The 21099-nt window shown below is 37.5% G+C and overlaps 1 non-coding gene across 1 annotated transcript; it reads left to right on the top strand.

Moving 5' to 3' along the window:
• The first annotated feature begins 933 nt into the window (after nt 1–933).
• Nucleotides 934–1040, top strand: LOC121215228 (small nucleolar RNA R71). Its single transcript, XR_005910957.1, has one exon. It is a non-coding gene; the product is annotated as a small nucleolar RNA R71 (small nucleolar RNA).
• Nucleotides 1041–21099: the final 20059 nt, after the last annotated feature.

The raw sequence follows: 21099 nt of genomic DNA, 5'->3' as shown, positions 1-21099 counted from the left end.
AAGAGCTTGAGGAATTTACAAAATTGTTCGTTTGTGTGGTCTCTCTTTGTCGCGCTAGGACATGGCACTCGAGGTGTAGATTTTTTTACAGCCGACTTTTTCTCTTTCCTATCGTCCACAACCTTATCATTGTTTACCATAATTTCTTGCCTCGGTTCTTATTCAAATTCAACTAACCCTTCTTCGTCTCGAGTAGTAATTGCATGAAGCTGCTCCCTTAGGTTAGTTTCAGTGTTGCTAGGCAAGCTACCTTGTGGTCATTCCAAAATTATCTTAGCAAGTTGTCCTATTTTGTTTTCAAGTCCTTGAATTGATGCTTGCTGATTTTTTAGTGCTACCTCAGTGTTTTGAAAACGGGCTTCTGACACTGAGATAAACTTTGTCAACATCTCCTCAAGGTTAGGCTTTTTCTCTTGCTGATAAGGTTGTTGGAAGCTTGGAGGTGGTTGTGCTTTTTGATTTCCTTGACCACCCTAAGAGAAATTGGGATGCTTCCTCCAACCTGCATTATAGTTATTACTATAAGAGTTATTTTGATGCCTAGAATTATTACCCATATAATTAACTTGCTCGTTCTCTATGCTAGGACTGAAGGGTAAACATTCTAGATTATTTATTCCACCTTCATTTGCATCGCATTGCATCACTCGATGTACCTGCATGGAAAGATATAAACCATCAATTTTCTTATTAAGTAATTCTATCTGGTTTGATAACATGGTGACTGCATTTAAATTAAAGACACCAGCTGTTTTCATTAGCTTTGTCCTCATGACTTGCCACTGATAGTTATTCAGTGCTATCTCTTCAATAAATTCATAAGCCACTTCGGGTGTTTTATTGTGTAGTGTACCACCAGCTACTGCGTCAATCAATTGTCTAGTTAAGGGATTCAAATTGTTATAGAAGGTTTGAACTTGTAACCATAAAGGTAACCCATGATGAGGGCACGTTCTCAATAAGTCATTGTATCTCTCCCATGCATCATATAAAGTCTCTAAATTGATCTGAACAAAAGAAGAGATATCATTCCTCAACTTGGCTATCTTAGTCTAAGGAAAGTACTTCAGCAAGAATTTTTCGATCATTTAAGCCCATATAGTGATGGAACCTCGTGGTAAAGAATTTAACCACTATTTTTCTTTGTTCCTCAATGAGAATGGAAACAATCGTAAACGAATGGCGTCATCAACGATGCCATTAATCTTGAAAGTGTCACAGATTTCCAGAGAATTAGCCAAATGAGTATTTGGGTCTTCATCTTGCAAACCATCGAACTGAACATAATGTTGTACCATCTGAATTGTGTTCTGCTTCAGTTCAAAATTATTTGCAGCAATGGTGGGTCACACAATACTCTATTCAACCCTAGTTAGAGTGGGCTTGGCATAATCGTACAAAGTACGAGGAACAAGAGCTACAACAACTATAAGAGGAGGTAGCTGAATATTCTGATTATCATCCATCTCCTCAATAATAATGACGTCCTCTTGTTCGTCTACTATATTTTCTCGACTCTGCCTTACTCCTTTATGGTTTCTGCAAGTAGTATTTCCAATCTCGCTATCAAAAAGTAATGGTCCTGACAGGTTTCTTCTAGTCATAAACCAAAAGTATTTGCCAGAAGCAAATGAAAAGAAATAAATTAGAACGTAAAAAATAAACTAAAAACAAATATATAATAAAAATAAAAAATGGTTAAATTAATAAAAATAAAGTGTTCCTAATATTTTAGTCCCTAAAAACGACACTAAAAACTTAATGTTTCTCACTTGACTAACTAAAAAATACAACTAAGGTAAGTGCACGTATCGATAAATAGTATAGCTATGGTGAGTAGACATATCGTATCCACGAGGACTAAAAGTATTAGTAATTATTTTTTCTATTATTTAGCTGACAATTTGGAGTGATGGGTTTTAAACTAAAATTACTAAACTAATTTACTAAGAACTCAACAGAGAATGAAATAGGAAAATAATCGAAAGATAACCAATGAGAGAGGCAATACCCAGGAATGAATCCACCTAGACTTCACCTATTATTATGAATCTTAATTAAACGATTAATTCACTTAGTATCTTGATTTGTAGAAATCCTTAAATTATGCAAATATCTCTTTCGAGAGTAAGAGCAACTGACTCTAGGTTGATTAATTGAAATCTCTTTCTAATTAAAACCTCTATCGTCGCATTAACTCGATCTATGGATTCCCTTATTAGATTTGACTCTAATCTGGTAGATTTATGTCATCCTATTTCTAGGATTGCATGCAACTCCACTCAATTATGCTAGATCTACTCTTAAACAGGGACTTTTCCTCCACTGAATTAGGCGCATTAAACATGAATTAGTATCCCAAAAATATTAAAATAAGATATAAGCACACATAATTGAGAATAAGAATCAAGTATTTATTGCGTAAAAATAGTAATTAAATAATAGAGTTCATCATAGGTTTCATCCTCCCTAGCTATCTAGGGAACTAGTTCATAATCCTCAATAAAAACATCTCAAAGTCAGAAAAACCACAAGAAACAAAGAAACTCATAAAAACTTCAAAAGAAATTAAAAGGAGGTCTTCGATCTTGACGGAAATCTGCTTCAGAGTTGGCTCCAAAGGTGTTCTTCGAGTTGTTTCTTCAATATTCTCTGATGGCTCCCATATCTCTTATTCTATTTGGTATTTATATACTTTGGAATGCCCAGAAAGCCTAAAAATTGTGTTTTTTCACATGTTTGGAAAGCAAGGTGTGAAATCGACATGGGTTGGCACATGGGCATGTGTCTAACCTGTGTGGCTCCTGAAATCTGCTTGATTTGTCTGATTTTAGCTCGTTTTTCGCTCCTTTCGCTCTCAAATGCTCACCTAAGTATAAGAAAATGAATTAAAAAGGATTAGGATCATCAAATTCACCAATTTGCATAAATAATCCTCCAAAAATGCATTAAGAATGAGATTAAAATATGTTAGTTTTATCATTTATCAGACTTTAATTAGGGTTCAGAAAGAAAATGCATCAAGCTCAAAATGAGGTAGCAAGGGATATAGTTTTCTCAAAGTGACAGAGAGAACAAAAGGATGCCATTTATCATTTCAAAATATGGTTAATCTCATCACAAAGGTCATTCTTGGGAATGCGCCCATCTTTTCAATTTGAATTGCGCATAATTTCATGTTTGCCTCACAATGTTCTAAAATCATCGATCAATACCTAAAACCTCACAATTTGTCCCCAATGTGGAAGGTGATCCTTCGGTAAGGGTCAATTTTGAACAAACAAGATGGCCCAAAGTGGTTAACAGAGAATGAAATATTTTCTTCAAGTGAAGGATATTTCAAAAAAAAAACTATCATTCGTTAGTTTGAACATGGCCAACTTATTAAGTAATTAACCTTAAGGAGAATGCAAGATTCCAAAGTAAAATGTAACCTCAAACGTAATTCACAAGAAAAGAAAAATAAAAAAGGCCAATATTACTTAATGTGAATAACTGTTTAAGAACAATCAAGCTTAGTTTTTAAGCAAAGTGATGCAATCGAGACCCATGAGCTATCAAGTGCTAACGACACTTCTCTCGAGCTGCCCAAAGGACCCATTACTCGAGCTAGGGCTAAGAAGTTCAAGGATGCAATTTCAACTTTGGTGGATCGGGTTTGGGGTGAATCCGTGGCCGGCCTACTTGAAAGCTCATGGACCAGCAAGATGAGCAAACCGTGCACTCTACTTCAAGCTCATTCAGCTCAACTTTAGCTCATTGAGCTTGTCCTTAGCTTATTCAGCTCAACTTCAGCTCATCTTAGCTTGCAATTATTTTGCTGAAATAATTATTTAATTTGTTTTTAGTTAAAGTAGTTAAGTAGTTAATTAAGTTTAATTCCGGTCAAATAATAATTGAATGTTATTAAATATGTCCTAATTAGTTTAACTGTTTTAAATATGTCCTAAACTCACACAAATATTTAATTAGTTCACCGAATTTTATGTGCAGATTTTTATTCATTTGCTGCGGAAAATAATGTGCTTGATACATGATTAATTTTCTGCTTTATTTTGATGCAGGAATTTTCCTTGGGCAGCATGGGTGCATGCATTCATCCTTGTAATGATGTTCACACCTCTCGAAAATCGAATGTTCAGCCAAATTTTTTCATCTCCAAACATCCACATGCAGCTTATTTTAAGCATTCTCACTAAGGACTTTTCAGCTAATGATGTTCACACAAGTGACTCTCGAAAATCGACTTTTCACACTTGTGTGGCTGTTCAAAGACTCTCTTCAATGCTTCTATCTTTTCAGCCAACAAGTGCCAATTTAAGGAGTCATTTAAAAGCCTGGCCGAATCTAGACATGGCCATTTGTCTATCAGTGCATTCATCTCTACAAGATTCATTTGCTTAATGTTTAAGCTGCCCATTGGAGCTCCCATTCAGCCGAATCTTTCTAGGGAATTAATTCTGGAATTTTCTTGATTTTTCTTAGCTTTTAAGTCTGTCTATTCGGCTAGCTTATGCAGAACTATAAATATTTGCTTGATCATTTGTAAAAGGACTTTTTGCCAATTTTATAATATACTGAATATTTTGTGAGAATTTTCTTCTCTCAATTTCATCTAAAGACTCTGTTGGCTTATCTACTAGTTAGTGGCGTCAACCCTGCTCTTTGCAAACCGAACTTATCACTTTTTCAACTAAAGTGTGGCGTTCTTCTTATACCGAGGTTCCTATCACTGATAGATAGTGGGTCGAGGTCCTTTTACATCATTCATCCTCCTCCTTAAGAACATATAAGATTCGGGTCAGGACTTAACCTTAGTGTTGGTTCTTTCTTGTTTTTAAGCATATCAATTCGTTTTCCATTCAAACCGAAATTATCTTTTGCTAACTAAACCTTTTCCTTTTAGAAACCGAACCATTGTACATAACAACTCCCTTGCACATAATTTGAACCCCAAGTGCCATTTCAAAGACGATTACATTTATAATTGAAGCAATACGAACGAGACTACTTCATTGGACGATCGGGCAACAAAAGCGACTCAACTCAATCAAACGAGGCTGGTTCGCATCAGTTGGTATCAGAGCTACTTAAAACGAAGAGTTCAGACGTTCGGAACAACTCCAGAGTAGGTCTATTGTAAAAAAATTCGTAATTTCAAGTTCTAGTATTTTAATTAGCTTGCTAATTTCGAATATATTTTTAAAGAAAAGAATATGAAAAAAAAGAAGAAATCTTTTCAAAGTGTATGTTGGTTGAATTCTCGATCAGCAAAAGTTCTTTCAAGTCTTTCATCAACCTTTTGCGCCACACTTAAACCCATTTCTACCTTTATTTCAAGCCTACCCATCACCATTACATCTACCGTCCTTTGTAACCCTTTGAAACCGACCCTCTAAACTAAAGATTTAGCCTTACCGAGTCTTATACGAAATTACAAGAGAAGAAATGAGAGGAAAAAGGCACAAGTGTGTGAGCACATCTGAGAGGAGGTAAAAGCCAAAAGCGTGTAAACATGAGTGTGAGTGTCGTTCTATCTTTCTTTCCTGAGTGAACGTGAGTATTTGTGGTGAGGAATTCTTACTATGTCACAAAGTCCCCAGCGAAACATGGTAGATAGACCCGAAAGGCAACCGGTAAGAAATGTTGTTCCTAGAGAAGGAGGAGTTCCCGATTTAAGCCAACAAGCCCTCTTAAGAGAATTTCAATGAATGCTTCGAAATGAACTTGAATCCATCAATGAGAGGCTAGATCGAGTAGAAGGAAGGGGAACACGAGAAGGAACCCCTCAAGGACCAAGACGGGAGCGAGGGCAAGCAAGACTTCCTGAAGATGAACTCTATGAGCAAAGCGAGTTGGAGAGTGACCAAGCTCGAATCAAAGTAATAGATGATGGGGTCCAAGGCAACGAGGTCCTAGGGAATGAGATCGAGTTGATGATGACTTAAAGAATATCAAACTTTCTATTTCCCCATTCCAAGGGAAATCCGACCTGGAAGTCTATCTAGAATGGGAGAATAAAATTGAGTTGATCTTCGAGTGTCACAACTACTCGGAGAGCAAAAAGGTGAAGTTAGCCACAATTGAGTTCTCCGACTACGCAATGATATGGTGGGATCAACTTACCATGAGTCGAAGAAGGAACAGAGAGCGGCCAATCTCTACGTGGATCGAAATGAAAGCCGTAATGCGTAAGAGATTTATACACTCTTATTATCATCGTGAACTTTATCAAAAGTTGCAAAATCTTACGCAAGGAAATAGAAGCGTGGAGGATTATTATAAAGAAATGGAGATCGCCATGATACATGCGGACATGGAAGAAGATCGTGAAGCAACCATGGCCCGATTCTTAGCCGGCCTTAACCGAGATATAGCTAACGTGGTGGACCTTCAACACTATGTCGAAGTTGTTGATATGGTGCGTGTTGCCATCAAAGTCGAAAAACAATAGAAGAGAAAAAGTTCTAGCTGAGCCTTTCCTAGCACCAACAACTCTCAAAGTTGGAACCAACGCACGAGTAAGAAATATTTTTCTAATCGCACTAAAGATCACCCTTTGTCTTCTAAGATGAATAAACCCGTTGGCGAAACCAGCAAAGTCAAAGAAGTTGCCATGCCAAATCGATCAAGAGAAATAAAGTGCTTCAAGTGTTTAGGGAGGGGCCATATTGCGAGCCAATGCCCTAACCGAAGTAACATGATCGTGCGGGCTAATGGGGAAATTGAATCTGAGGAAGAAGATGATGAAGAACCCGTTAAAACTACCGAAGAGGAGGACGAACTTGAATACGCTGTTGATGGAAAAATCCTCATCATTAAACGAAGCCTTAGTCTTCAAAGTGTTGAAAACGAACAACAAAGGGAGAACATTTTCCATACACGTTGCCATGTGCAAGGCAAGGTGTGTAGCTTGATCGTGGATGGCGGGAGTTGTACAAATGTGGTCAGCACCTTAATGGTTGAAAAACTCGACTTGCCAACAACTAAGCACCCTCAACCTTACAAACTTCAATGGCTTAATAACGGAGGGGAGTTGAAGGTAACTAAGCAAGTTTTGGTGCCGTTCAATATCGGAAAATATTCCGACGAGGTTCTATGTGACGTGGTACCCATGCACGCTGGTCATATGTTATTGGGTCATCCATGGCAATTCGATCGTAAAGTCATTCATGATGGCTTCACAAACTGCTACACTTTCAAATATGATGGGAAAAATGTAACTTTAGTTCCAATGACGCCGAGGCAAGTTTATGAAGATCAATTGAAACTAAGAGAGTCTGTCGAAAAATTTCGAGAGAATGTACAAAAAGAAAAGAATGAAAAAGAGATTAAAAAACACATTGAGAAGAAAAAAGAAAAAAAATGAAAAACGTGAGAGAAAAAAATAAATCGAATGAACAGAAAAAGAGAGAAGAAAAAAAGCAAAAAAAGATGAGTGTTTATGCGAAAGGGAGTGATTTTAGGAAATCTTACTTGATGAAACAATCGGTTCTTGTACTTATGTACAAGGAAACTCTTTTGAACACTAACGAATTGGATCAAAATTTGCCCTCTTCGATTGTTTCCCTTTTGCAGGAATTCAAGGACGTATTTCCAAAAGACATTCCTAGTGGGTTGCCACCCATTCGAGGAATAGAACACCAAATCGACTTCATTCCCGGAACGTCTATTCCAAATCATCCAACTTATCGTACTAATCCCGAAGAGACCAAAGAATTGCAAAAAAATGTTAATGAAGTTATGGAGAAGGGATATATACGAGAAAGCCTTAGCCCATGCGTTGTACCGGTATTATTGGTGCAAAAGAAGGACGGAACATGGGGTATGTGCGTGGACTGTCGCACAGTGAATAAGATCACTATTAAGTATCGACACTCGATACCACGTTTAGATGACATGCTAGATGAATTGAGTGGGTGCTCAATTATTTTCCAAAATTTATCTACAGAGCGGATACCACCAAATTCGGATGCGTGAAGGGGATGAGTGGAAAACCGCTTTTAAGACGAAGCATGGACTATAGGAGTGGCTGGTCATGCCATTCAGGCTTACCAATGCGCCCAACACCTTCATGCGCTTGATGAACCATGTTCTTCGTTCTTTTATCAGAAAATTTTGCGTTGTCTATTTTGATGACATACTTATTTATAGCAAATCTTTAGATGATCATTTGTTGCATTTAAAATCTTTTTTGGATGTGCTTAGAAAAGAATCATTGTATGCTAATATTAAGAAATGTACATTTTGCACTAACAAGGTTATTTTCTTAGGTTTTATGGTCAGCTCGGAGGGACTGGAGGTTGACCAAGACAAGGTGAAAGCGATTCGAGAGTGGCCAAGGCCCACGAGCATCAGCCAAGTGAGGAGCTTCCACGGGTTGGAAAGCTTCTATCGTCGATTTGTTCCAAACTTTAGCACGTTGGCAGCACCTTTAACTAGTGTGATAAAAAAAACTTCTGCCTCTTGTTGGAATGAAGAACAAGAAAAATCCTTTATTGCTATCAAATCTTATTTAACTAATGCTCCATTACTTGTGTTGCCCGACTTTGCTAAAATGTTTGAAGTTGAATGTGATGCATCAGGTGTCGAAATTGGAGTCGTTTTAACGCAAGATGGGAAGCCCGTGGCTTATTTTAGTGAGAAGTTAAATGGAGTTGTTCTTAATTATCTGACGTACGACAAGGAAATGTACGCTCTAATTCGAGCTCTCGAGACTTGGCAGCACTATTTATGACCAAAAGAGTTTGTCATACTCTGCCACTAAACATTCACCGTTCGAGGTCGTGTATGGGTTCAATCCTCTAACCCCATTAGATTTGCTTCCCTTGCCTAATGATCAGCTTGTTCATGCCGATGCCAACCGAAAAGTCGATTATGTGAAGCAACTTCACCATAAAGTGAGAGCCAACATTGAAGCTCGAACCGAACAATATATGCGAGCTACAAATAAAGGAAGAAAGCAGGTAGTGTTCAAACCTGGAGATTGGGTTTGGGTGCACATGAGCAAGGAACGTTTCCTGGCCCAACGAAGGTCAAAGTTGCTACCAAGAGGATATGGTCCCTTTCAAGTTTTGGAACGAATTAATGAAAATTCTTACAAGCTTGATCTCCCAGGTGATTATAACATTAGCGCAAGCTTTAATGTCACTGATTTATCTCCGTTTGATATAGGAAGCGATTTGGGGACAAATCACCTCGAAGAGGGAGGGAAATCGTTGCCCATGAGCAATGCATGTGTTAAATTGATGGAAAGGGAGAGGATGCTTTACTAGTGTGTATATGTGTGTATTAGCCAAGTTTTGAACTTGAAACAAAAGGGTGTTTAGTCAATACAAGTGGCCATACTTGTAGAATGTATTAAGTGTTCAAATCGGCCCCAAAATAGACATGCATATTCGGCCAAGGGGGAAAAATTAGCTAAAATGTTGAGTTTGATTCATGATTCCATACATATGTGACTTTAATGTCTAATGTATAAATATGGGCTAAGTGCCTTGTGTTCCTCTTTTCGATGCTCAAATGATTAAACCAATTTATTTGTTTAATTAAGCTCAAGAGCAAAGGGGAACTAAATCCGATAAAGGTAAGGAAAAAGTGGTCGAATAGCTATCGGAATCGTTCGACAACACCCGAGGTAAGTTCTTGAGTAAAAGAGCTTAAATTATGATGTGATTAGATCATGTTTTGAGCAAATTAAAATCATGCTCTTTGTGTGGCTATTGAGCCGAATTTGCAAGAATGATAAATGTCTTGTGTTTGTGTTTTGCTAACGAAAATGAAATACGAATGGTCCATGATTTATTGTTAAATGTGCATGGTTATTTGAATGATGTCCGGGCTAAGTCCCGAAGGCTTGTGCTAAGTGACAATATCCGGACTAAGATCCGAAGGCATTTGTGCGAGATACTAATTCCGGGCTAAGCCCGAAGGCATTTGTGCGAGATACTAATTCCGGGCTAAGCCCGAAGGCATTTGTGCGAGTTACTAAATCCGGGTTAAGTCCCGAAGGCATTTGTGCGAATTACTATAACCGGGCTATGTCTCGAAGGCATTTGAACGAGGAGCTATATCCGGTTAAATTCCGAAGGTACGTGATTTGGGAATGAATGAACTTGCTGTAAAATTCCAGTTAATACTCTCGAAACATCCCAACATTGAGGTATGTTTCGTATGTGCTTGAATTTAGTTGAGCCCTTACAAATAAGTATTCGCTCAGTTGATAAACGAGCTACCGGCCTTTGGCTGAATTGATCTTTTGTGTATGTACATAAGGGTTGATAATGTGAAGCAAGTACGATATCGTAAATTTGTGCAATATGAATGCTATACTTTTGTTGTGCTGGAATTCCTTGCTCAAAACTTACTAAGCATAAATTGCTTACTCCGTTTCATTGCTCCTCTGTTTTACAGATTTGGTTCTCCAGCTATCGGACTCGGGATCTTGAGGTCAAAGTCGCCCACACTATCAAAGCCCCCCTTTTGGTACAATTTTGGTTGAACTTCGAAATGGCATGTATAGGACTACCCGTTTGTTGTGGGTCGTGGACCCTTTGGACTTGTATAAATTTTGGATAGCCATGCGAAAATGGCTTATATGTGTTTGAGTATATTGTTATAATCATTTGGTGTGGATATGCTTGACAAGGATTGGCCATGGGGATGGTTAATCACTTTCATAAATCGTGCTATTTATGCAAAAAGGGCTAGTTGAATCATGGAAACCATGAAATAGGTAAAGTCTACCTTAAAGGCAGATGCTGACAGCAGCAGTGATGTAGATTTGGAAAATCACTAAAAATAGTAGGAAGGGAATTAAATAGTGAATAAATTATGTAAACAAACCTTGATGAATCTACTTTCATAGGAAAGTAACGAAACAATCATACGGACAGTATGTTAAGAGATATTCAGGTTCTCGTGAGACAGGGCCAGAACGGTTTCTGGATTTCCTGTTCTGATTTTGGAAATTCATTATAAATTAACCAGAGATAATTAGGAGTCATACCATATATGTATAGATTACTCTCTGAGTCTAGTTTCTATAGAAACAAACGGCATCAGTATTGGAGCCCTGTACAAGGAGATATCCAAGTCGTAATGCGCAAAGGTCAGGGTAGTCGATCCCTGTAACATGGGAGACTTTGACTAATAAACTGTACTAATTGGCCCGACCAAAAATTCTAGAAAAAAATATGTAGATGGGTATATGAGTCTAGTTTCAGGGAAAAATCACGAAACTGATTTTCGAGTTGTGAAACTCAAGATATGATTTTTAAAGCGACTAGTACGCAGATTGGCAGTGTCTGAGAAATATTTTTATAAGGGGTTTAAAGTCTGTTAACACCTCGTGTTCGACTCCGGTGTCGGTCTCGAGTTCGGGGTGTTACAGCGAGAATGTTTAATTCTATTTAATTGAGGCTTAATTGGTGTTAATAAATTCAACTGAAGGTGTATGTATGATATTTAAATGTACTTAAATCAGGTTTAATTGGCCATTAAAATACTCAAAATCAGGTTTAAAATCGAATATTTCGTACAAAAAAAACTGTAGTGGACTATTGGGAGTTTGAATTCTGCTCTTTTTAAATTGGTTCACAAATTACTTCTACATTAATAAATAATTAATAAATAATAAGATTAAGGTGTTATAAGGTCAGGGCATGTCTTGGGAGGTCGTTAGCCAGAGAGTCACTTAGGTGGCTAATGTAACACTTTGAATTCAGGTCAGTCTGTCCCGGTCGAATTTGGAGTGTCAAATTTGGTGGTATCAGAGCCATGTTAGGATTTAAAACATTAGGTTAGCTTCGGGTTGTTGAATATTAAAATTACGATCTTGTATTTATGACATTTACTTGCTTATGTTGTTTAAAACCACATGTTTTGCCTATGCATGTTCTTTTCGATATAAATTGTTACTAAGGTAAGATTTGGGAACACAATGCCCTATAGGAACTATACTTAGTTAATCTTGGGCCTCTTGCCGCTACCCACTCTTGGTACATTTTCTTTACTCTTGTCTTTAGTAAATGATAGTCGTTATGCCTCCGTGTCGCAATCAGGGTAGTATGGAGGACGATGCGCCGCCACGGGATGATGCTCAAATAGGCCCATCAAGCACTTCATATCAAAGATGGTCGGGGCACTACAGCGTATCGCTGATGACAGCGTTACTTCGGCTCATCAGGGTTTACCGGTGGTAAAGAGTTTCGTAGTGTTAGGGAAGGTGATTCGACACGTGTCAAGTATTGGTTAGAGGGTGTTGTTCATATTCTTGGTCAGATGGGTTGTTCTGAAGAGGATAAGTTAGGTTGTGCTGTGTCACGGCTGACGGATAAGGCTCACAGATGGTGGTTGATTATCAAGAGGGGTACTGCGCCGAATCGTTTAACTTGGGACTTCTTCTTATCGTCATTCCAGATGAAGTTCATGGGCGAGTAGTATCTCAAGGCTAGGAGAGGGGAGTTTATGGGTCTCGTCCAGGGTACTCTGTCAGTAGATGAGTATGAGGCTGAGTTTTTTCGGTTGAGCTAGTACGCTCCCGAGTTGGTAGCTCATGATGTGAGCCATTGTAAGAGGTTCAGGTTCAAACTAAACTGCGAGATTAAGCTCTATTCGGTTGCTCAGAGTACTGAGGTCTTTAATGAGTTGGTTGAGAAGGCTCGTGCACTTGAGAAGACTTTGGGAGAGGAGCCCAAAGTTGTTTCATCTAGATCTATTAAGAGGACGACCGATGCTACTAGTGGGTCTGGTCGTAAGGGGAAGAGAGGTTGTTTTGCTAGATCTGATCGACATGTTGTTTGTGGTTGTGGTCAGGGTAGACAGGCTGCGAGAGCCGAAGCTAGTCCTACTAATCAGGTTTGTGCTATATGGAATTTGTGTGAGCACTGTAATCGTCAACATCCGGGAGATTGTTGGAGGTTGATGGGTGCTTGTCTGGCTTGTGGTTCAATAAAGCATTGAGTTAGCGACTGCCCAAGGAGAGCGCTTGTTGTTCACGATCGACTTATTGTTGCTACTACTGCACCTTCTGATACGAGCCAAGGAGGTGACACTCAAGGTGTTGTTTTTCCTAGTGGTCCAATCACTCGAAGCAAGGCACGACAATTAAAATCAAAGATGAAAGCTTTTGTCCAAGACTTTGTTGCTACAAATTTAATTCATCATGTTTGTGACGTTGACAAATACGGGAATGCAATTCCCTGGACCAATCTTGGAATAGTGCAAGCCCATAAATTGGTGGATTAATTTTTTATGTATCTTATTATTATTATTTACTTAATTCTCATTGGTTGGGACACATCACTTATGAGTTAAGTAATTTTATTGGTTTGGTTATTATTTATTTATTTTCTTAGATAATTTTAAAGAGTTTTATTAGGGTTCAATTACTCTTGTATTTTGCCTATAAATAGGCTTGCTTTCTACACATTGGGGGGTCGAATAAAAAGAAAGTATTTTTTTTCTCCCAAATTTGTGTGAGGCAAATTTTTGAGAGTGGAGTGATTCTTCTCTTGCTATTTAGTTTGGAGTTTGTTACTTTCGAGGGTATTTCGGAGTTACAAATATTTAAATTTCTTTCCCGTTCATCGGTGTTTCTAGATGTTCTTCTTCTAGGGGTTTCGTAGGGAGCCGCTCAATCATTGGCGTTTTTGGTTACAAGTTAACCAAGGGTTCCATAGGGCAAATCTATCCTTTTTTTTCTTTTATTATTATTATTTAACTAATTTTATTTATTCTCATTTTATTTCTAATTTGTGTTTCTCTTGTGTCTAGATCCGGGTTTTCGCATCAGTTGGTATCAATTTCAGGCCATAAGGTGTTATTTTTGAAGCTAAAAAAAATTGCCTACCTTTCATACGTAGGTTTCTTCTTTTCCTATTATTGTTATTATTTTTATTTTTATTTTTCCCAAAATTGAATTTCTTTTCCTTCTTCTTTTCTTGACTCAAGTATAATTAAAGCTTCAATTTTTTAAAATCTTAAGACACCAAACGTTTCCGATTTTTTTTTTAATTTGGGTAGAGTTTTCTTAAGTTTTCTTCTTATTAAAGCTTTCCTTTGACTCTAGAGTTAGGGATCGTTGCAGGTCTACGTTTTTTTGTTTCTCTTACGCTTTCTAACACTTTGTTTCTTCTTGTGCTAGCAAATATTAAAAGCACGCACAATTCCTTCATCTGTGTAGCCTCCATTACGAATTGCCTCGTCAAGTTTATTGGCCTCTCAGAGCAATTAGGGTCTTCATTGTTTCTTTGAAGTTTGCACCTCCATTATTTGATCTTGATTAGTAACCCTCTCCAAACATATTTACAAGTTTTGAATCATTCAGAGAGTTATTCTTTTGAGAGCTAACGAGTGAGGTTATTATTATTTTTTCTTTCTTGTTCCTATTCGTTTGATCTTTCACAGATACCATGCCGCTCACTAGATCCCAAACTAGTAAAAATGAAGAGGATGAGCAAAAAAGAGAGAACGATCATTTGGTCGAGTTGTTACAAAAAGAGATGAAAAAGTTGCAAACTCAATTCGAACATCGCATGACCCAGATGTTACAAGAGCAAAGGGAGTATCTTGATACAAAACTTACAACTCAAGAGAGATACATTACCGATAATTACAAGAAGTTGAACGAAGCCTTTATAAGCCGATCAAATTCGCGAGATTGAACTTTTAAACGAAGGGAGGACCATGTTTTTGATGATAACTTTGAGTCCGAGTATGTACCTAGAGAAAGGTTGGAACGAAACAATGACACCCCCAAACCAAAATTTCCTTCTTTCTCAGGGAAGAATGATCCTGATACTTACCTTGATTGGGAGGAAAGGATGGAAGCAGTCTTTGCTTGTTACAATTACTCTGATGAGAAAAAGGTAACATACTCTGTCGCTGAGTTCATTGATTATGCATTAACATGGTGGAATCAATTATGTAAAAGCAGAATTCTTTATAGAGAGCAACCTGTTACTACTTGGGTTGAAATGAAGCGCATCTTGCGAAAACGGTTTGTTCCACCATACTATTATCGAGAGCTCCATCAAAGACTCCAACATCTTGTTCAAGGAGATAGATCTGTGGATGACTACTACAAAGAGATGGAGACTATTCAGATTAGAGTCAATCTTGTTGAAGAGGCTGAGGTGACTATGGCTAGATTCCTTGCCGGCCTAATGCAAATCGAGTTGAGTTACAACACTACATGGATGTTGAAGAGATACTTCAAACCGCACTCACCATGGAAAAGCAATTACGAAAGAAAGGGACAACGAGGGGTGCTAGTTCTGTTTCTAATCCTGCTTGGAGAGGAAATTGGCAAAAACAAGATGATAGATTATAGAATGGGAGAGATGCACGATTCAAGCCAAATGAGCCTAGAACTTACTCCAAAGATAGAGGCATGCCTAATTCATTTAAAGGTTCTACTTCTACTAATCGAGCTCCATCTTCTTCTTCTACTTCTCCTAGTGCCATTAAGCAGCCAAAAGATATTACCTGCTTCAAATGCCAAGGAATGGGTCACTATGCTCGAGAATGCCCTAATAAAAAGTCATTGGTGATTCGAGAAGATGGCGAGGTTGATTTTGAGTCTGATAACGAAGATGAGATGCCTCCTTTGGAAGATGCTAATGATGTGCATACTCATAATGGGTATGAAGAATACTTGGAGTATGGTGAGAAAGCACTTGTTGCTCGAAGGGCTTTAAATGTCCAGTTTAAAGAGGAAGGGCGCGAACAAAGAGATAACATTTTCCACACGAGATGTTTGATTGGTGGACAACCTAGTTCATTGATCATCGATAGTGGAAGTTGCACCAATGTGGTGAGTTCTTCCCTTATTGAGAAACTTGGCCTACCTTGTGTGAAGCATCCAAAGCCATACCGCTTGCAATGGCTGAATGATAGTGGAGAGGTAAAAGTATCTAAACAATGCTTAGTTTCATTTTCCATTGGTAGATACTCTAATAAAGTTTTGTGTGATCTTGTTCCAATGCAAGCTGGGCACATATTACTTGGACGACCATGGCAGTTTGATCGACGAGTAAATCATGATGGTTTCCTTAACCAATATACCTTTGTGTTCCTTGGAAAGAAGTTTACTTTGGCTCCACTTCCTCCTCAAGAAGTCTACAATGATCTACTCAAACTTGCTAGTGAGATGGGTAAGGGAAGTGAGGTAAAATCATTGAAAAAGGCGGAGAGTAAAGAGACCCTTAGTGTTAAAAGCCAACTTAAAGGCCCAATATTGGTGAGTGATTGCACACACAAGTCACGAGATGAGAGAGTGAGTTTATTCGCTAGGTTTTGTGATATCAAATTTGCTCTTTATACAAAACAAACATTTGTAATTATTAGGTCTAGGGAAAACTTTGTTTTGACTAACTCTAATACACATTTGCCTAGTTGTTTTGTTGATCTTTTGCAGGATTTTGAGGATGTATTTCCTTCTAAAATGCCTAAGGGATTACCTCCTTTACGAGGGATTGAACATCAAATTGACTTTGTGCCTGGTTCGAGTATTCCGAATAGACCAGTCTATCCAAGCAATCCTAAAGAAACTAAGGAGTTGCAAAGGCAAGATGAAGATCTCTTAGAGAAAGGGTAGATTCGTGAGAGTCTAAGCCCTTGTGCGGTCCCTGTACTTCTCGTCCCAAAAAAAGATGGTTCTTGGAGAATGTGTGTTGATTGTCTTACTGTCAACAAGATTATGGTAAAGTATCGATATCCAATTCCTCAATTTGATGATATGTTGGATGAGCTTAATGGTGCATGCATTTTCTCTAAAATTGACTTAAAAAGTAGTTACCATAAAATAAGAATGAAACAAGGTGATGAATGGAAAACTGCTTTTAAGACTAAGTATGGCCTGTATGAGTGGTTAGTCATGCCATTTGGCTTAACTAATTCTCCTAGCACATTCATGAGATTAATGAACCACATACCTAGACCTTTTTTAGGAAAATTTGTCGTTGTGTATTTTGATGACATACTGATTTATAGCAAAACTTTGAATGATCATGTTGGGCATGTTAAATTAGTATTGGATGTGTTAAGGCATGAACGACTCTTTGCTAATCTTGGAAAATGCACCTTTTGTACGGATAAGCTTGTTTTTTTGGGTTTTGTGATAAGTTCTACAAGAATCCATATGGATGAGGAGAAGGTAAAGGCAATTAACGAATGGCCTATCCTAAAACTGTTTCTGAGGTAAGGTCTTTCCTTGGGTTAGCCGATTTCTACCGCAGGTTTGTTCGTAACTTTTCCACAATTGCTTCACCTTTGACTGCACTTATTAAAAACGATGTATCTTTTCATTGCACAGATAAGCAAGAATTAGCATTTAATGAACTTAAAGATAAATTGTGTAATGCTCCTATTCTTGTTTTACCTTTGAGATTGAATGTGATGCTTCTGGAGTAGGTATAGGTGCCGTCCTCATGCAAGATAGTAAACCACTAGCCTACTTTAGTGAGAAACTTGGTGGAGCACATTTGAACTATTCGACCTATGATAAAGAGTTGTATGCCTTGGTAAGGGCATTAGAAGTTTGGCAACATTACCTTTTACCAAAAGAGTTTGTGATTCACACTGACCATGAATCACTTAAGCACTTAAAGGGACAAGGTAAGTTGAACAAGCGACATGCGAGGTGGGTTGAATTCATTGAATCTTTTCCTTATGTTATAAGGTATAAGAAAGGTAAAGATAATATTATGGCTGATGCTCTATCAAGGAGGTACACTTTACTTAGTACTTTGCATACTAAGTTATTAGGTTTTTAGTATCTCAAAGATTTATATGCCACTGATTCTGATTTTGCAAGCATTTATGACGGATGTGAACATGGTGCATTTCACAAAATTTATAAGCATGATGGCTATCTTTTTTGAAATAATAAACTATGCTTACCAAAGTGTTCAATGCGAAAATTGTTGGTTCGAGAGGCTCATAGTGGTGGTCTTATGGGTCATTTTGGAGTCACTAAGACTTATGATGTTTTGCATGAGCATTTTTATTGGCCTAACATGCTAAAACTTGTTGAGAAAATTTGCTCTACTTGCATTACTTGTAAACAAGCTAAATCCACTGTGATGCCTCATGGTCTATATACTCCTCTTCTTGTTCCTAGTTCACCTTGGACTGACATTTCAATGGATTTTGTAATAGGTTTACCAAGGACAAAGCATGGACGAGATAGCATCTTTGTGGTTGTGGATCAATTTTCTAAAATGGCTCATTTCAGTCCAAGCCATAAGACTGATGATGCAACCCATGTTGCCGATCTATTTTTCCGTGAAGTTGTGAGATTACATGGAATCCCAAGGACGATCGTTTCCGATAGAGATGCAAAATTTCTTAGTCACTTTTGGAAGGTGTTATGGGGTAAGTTAGGTACTAAGCTACTTTACTCTACTACATGCCATCCTCAAACTGATGGTCAAACCGAGGTGGTAAATCGAGTTTTGGGATCTTTGCTTCGAGCCATAATAGGTAAGAATGTTAAATCTTAGGAAGAATGGGTATCCTATGTCGAGTTTGCTTATAATCATTCTGTTCATTCTTCCACATGTTTTACTCCTTTTGAGATTGTATATGGCTTTAATCCACTTACTATTTTAGATTTGCTTCCTTTACCTTTGAATGAGATTGCTAATTTAGATGGTGAAAGGAAAGCTGATTTAGTGAAAAAGATCCATGAGAAGGCTTGTAAAGCCATTGAGAAAAAGAATGAGTCCAATGCACATCGAACTAATAAATGGCAAAAGCAAATCTTGTTTGAACCTGGAGATTGGGTATGGGTGCATATAAGGATGGAATGATTTCCTTCTAAGAGAAAGAATAAACTTGATGCACGAGGAGATGGACCATTCCAAGTACTCGAGAAAATAAATGACAATGCTTATCGCATTGATCTTCCTGGTTAGTATAGTGTTAGTGCTACTTTCAATCTCTTTCTAATTAAAACCCCTATCGTCGCATTAACTCGATCTATGGATTCCCTTATTAGATTGACTCTAATCTGGTAGATTTATGTCATCCTATTTCTAGGATTGCATGCAACTCCACTCAATTATGCTAGATCTACTCTTAAATAGGGACTTTTCCTCCACTGAATTAGGCACATTAAACATGAATTAGTATCCCAAAAATGTTAAAATAAGATATAAGCACACATAATTGAGAATAAGAATCAAGTATTTATTGCGTAAAAATAGTAATTAAATAATAGAGTTCATCATAGGTTTCATCCTCCCTAGCTATCTAGGGAATTAGTTCATAATCCTGAATAAAAACATCTCAAAGTCAGAAAAACCACAAGAAATAAAGAAACTCATAAAAACTTCAAAAGAAATTAAAAGGAGGTCTTCGATCTTGACGGAAATCTGCTTCGGAGTTGGCTCCAAAGGTGTTCTTCGAGTTATTTCTTCAATATTCTCTGATGGCTCCCATATCTCTTATTCTATTTGGTATTTATATACTTTGGAATGCCCAGAAAGCCTAAAAATTGTGTTTTTCCACATGTTTGGAAAGCAAGGTGTGAAATCGACATGGGTTGGCACATGGGCGTGTGTCTAACCTGTGTGGCTCCTGAAATCTGCTTGATTTGTCTGATTTTAGCTCGTTTTTTGCTCCTTTCGCTCTCAAATGCTCACCTAAGTATAAGAAAATGAATTAAAAAGGATTAGGAGCATCAAATTCACCAATTTGCATAAATAATCCTCCAAAAATGCATTAAGAATGAGATTAAAATATGTTAGTTTTATCATTTATCAGACTTTAATTAGGGTTCAGAAAGAAAATGCATCAAGCTCAAAATGAGGTAGCAAGGGATATAGTTTTCTCAAAGTGACAGAGAGAACAAAATGATGCCATTTATCATTTCAAACTATGGTTAATCTCATCATAAAGGTCATTCTTGGGAATGTGCCCATCTTTTCAATTTGAATTGCGCATAATTTCATGTTTGCCTCACAATGTTGTAAAATCATCGATCAATACCTAAAACCTCACAATTTGTCCCCAATGTGGAAGGTGATCCTTCGGTAAGGGTCAATTTTGAACAAACAAGATGGCCCAAAGTGGTTAATAGAGAATGAAATATTTTCTTCAAGTGAAGGATATTTCAAAAAAAAACTATCCTTCGTTAGTTTGAACATGGCCAACTTATTAAGTAATTAACCTTAAGGAGAATGCAAGATTCCAAAGTAAAATGTAACCTCAAACGTAATTCACAAGAAAAGAAAAATAAAAAAGGCCAATATTACTTAATGTGAATAACTGTTTAAGAACAATCAAGCTTAGTTTTTAAGCAAAGTGATGCAATCGAGACCCATGAGCTATCAAGTGCTAACGACACTTCTCTCGAGCTGCCCAAAGGACCCATTACTCGAGCTAGGGCTAAGAAGTTCAAGGATGCAATTTCAACTTTGGTGGATCGGGTTTGGGGTGAATCCGTGGCCGGCCTACTTGAAAGCTCATGGACCAGCAAGATGAGCAAACCGTGCACTCTACTTCAAGCTCATTCAGCTCAACTTTAGCTCATTGAGCTTGTCCTTAGCTTATTCAGCTCAACTTCAGCTCATCTTAGCTTGCAATTATTTTGCTGAAATAATTATTTAATTTGTTTTTAGTTAAAGTAGTTAAGTAGTTAATTAAGTTTAATTCTGGTCAAAAAATAATTGAATGTTATTAAATATGTCCTAATTAGTTTAAGTGTTTTAAATATGTCCTAAACTCATACAAATATTTAATTAGTTCACCGAATTTTATATGCAGATTTTTATTCATTTGCTGCCGAAAATAATGTGCTTGATACATGATTAATTTGCTGCTTTATTTTGATGCAGGAATTTTCCTTGGGCAGCATGGGTGCATGCATTCATCCTTATGATGATGTTCACACCTCTCGAAAATCGAATGTTCAACCAAATTTTTTCATCTCCAAACATCCACATGCAGCTCATTTTAAGCATTCACACTAAGGACTTTTCAGCTGATGATGTTCACACCTCTCGAAAATTGACTTTTCACACTTGTGTGGCTATTCAAAGACTCTCTTCAATGCTTCTAACTTTTCAGCCAACAAGTGCCAATTTAAGGAGT

Source organism: Gossypium hirsutum, chromosome D02, assembly GCF_007990345.1.
Source record: "Gossypium hirsutum isolate 1008001.06 chromosome D02, Gossypium_hirsutum_v2.1, whole genome shotgun sequence".
Taxonomy (NCBI): Eukaryota; Viridiplantae; Streptophyta; class Magnoliopsida; order Malvales; family Malvaceae; genus Gossypium; species Gossypium hirsutum.
This window is presented reverse-complemented; position numbering and strand designations above follow the sequence as displayed.